This window comes from Psammomys obesus, unplaced genomic scaffold (genome assembly GCF_907164565.1).
Source record: "Psammomys obesus unplaced genomic scaffold, mPsaObe1.curated_primary_1811, whole genome shotgun sequence".
Classification (NCBI taxonomy): Eukaryota; Metazoa; Chordata; class Mammalia; order Rodentia; family Muridae; genus Psammomys; species Psammomys obesus.
Window position 1 is genome coordinate 10,500,959 of NW_026586173.1, and position 1,831 is coordinate 10,502,789.

At 41.9% G+C, this 1,831-nt stretch overlaps 1 non-coding gene across 1 annotated transcript; it reads right to left on the reverse strand.

Moving 5' to 3' along the window:
- Positions 1–546: 546 nt before the first annotated feature.
- On the reverse strand, positions 547–679 carry LOC129672190 (small nucleolar RNA SNORA71). The gene has a single exon (XR_008719463.1). It is a non-coding gene; the product is annotated as a small nucleolar RNA SNORA71 (small nucleolar RNA).
- Positions 680–1,831: the final 1,152 nt, after the last annotated feature.

Sequence of the window (1,831 nt, forward strand, 5' to 3'; positions counted from 1 at the left end):
TCTTCTTCTTCTTCTTCTTCTTCTTCTTCTTCTTCTTCTTCTTCTTCTTCTTCTTCTTCTTCTTCTTCTTCTTCTTCATATAGGGTTCATTAAATAGTTGTTGGGGATATGGCAGAAAAGTTAGGAACAAATGAAATAGAAAATCTCTTGTCATTATAGTCATTCCAGGCACTAACAGATGGACACAGGGACAGAATATAGCCCTCTGAGGTGTTACTGTCGAGACTGTGTGCTGGAGTCTACCATGCCTGAGACAGTTATTTAGCAGAGTAAAAAGCTATTTCATGATTTTCTGGGTGGGCAGTGTCTCCCGTTTTGCCTTGTATAGTGATCTTGCTGTCCACTCCATGGCTCTCTGGTGTCCGCAGACACCCTGTGAGTGGCCTGTTTCAGCTTCTTTTTTGAATCCTGAGAACTTTTGAGGTCACTTGGCAGAGATCAGCTGACAATCCTGTTCATGAATTTGTGTAACTGTCATAGATTTGTGTAACTTCCAGAAAACACTACAATGCGATTTCTCTGCTTTTCAGCAGAGAAAAGGACAAGTGTATGAAAACTCCAGGCTTTGGAGGAGTCAGGATGGATGTCCTCAAACTTGGGAAGCATGATTTTCAGTATTCTTTCCTTGCACTACCAACAACTGGGAAACAGACAGCCAAGATCACTTTCTGGTGCAAAGGATTTTACCCATATACTTAAGTGATTGCTAAAACTCTGTGTTAAGTCCTATATAGGTTCATTTTTGTTTTCATAATGAAATAATCAAGACAAGATGTTTATTTTGGTTTCTGATTCTAGAGGAGAAAGATTTAGAGGATGAATCTGATGATGACTTCCCTACTGCAGAGTCCTGAAAGGCAGGAGGACATTGCATGGCCAGAGACAGGGAGCACACGCATGTCTAACGTGTCTTTCTGATCTCTCTCCCTTGTCTTATAAAGACACTAGGATTCAGTAGTGGGGATCCATCCCCATCACTCTATCCATCCTGGTCACCACTCAAAGGCCCTCACCTCTAAATACCACAGTAGAAATCATTTTTCTTACTTTTTAAACATAAAAAGTATTTATGTGTGTGTGTGTGTGTGTGTGTGTGTGTGTGTGTGTGTGTGTGTGTGTACATTCATGCAGTGCCCATATAGGTCAGAGGAGGGCATCTGACTCCTTGGAACTGGAATTACAAATGTTTGTGAGCCTCCATGTAGGTGCTGGGAACTGAACCCTGGGTCCTCTGCAAGAGCAGTAAGTGTTCTTAATTATTGGTCCATCTTTCCAGCACCACTTCCACCTTCTGACTAGCTCACAGTTGCCATATAATTTCAACACATGAATTCTTGGTTGCATCATGCAAAAAATATATAGACCAAAGCAACTCCAGGCTGAGAGAAAGCAGAGACTAAACGTCATCTGTGCTCTGTATTTGCATGGCATTCAAATCCTGGCTAGACCACCTATTCACCCTGAGGTCTTGAGGAGACCATTTTAGCCCCCTGAACTCTTGCTTGCAAGAGACAGAGAATACTGAACCAGTACAATGGGGAATCCTGGCAGGGGACAAGAGTAGACCCTGGCATAATTGTACCTTCCTGAAGATCCAGCCAGCCCGGGAAGCAAGGAAATAAGGCTGGAGATAGTTTAAAAAACACTTTTCTTTCAGATCACCACATCAGCCACCTCTTTGTCTTTTCTTCACAGTGATGCTCCACTTTGCAAGTTTGGGAAATAAACTGTCCTACTTTTGCTACCCCGAGTCTCCAATGCTTTTATTATGAAATGAGGATCATAACTTACTACAGAATTAAAAGACAGAGCACTTAACTTTTAAGTAATT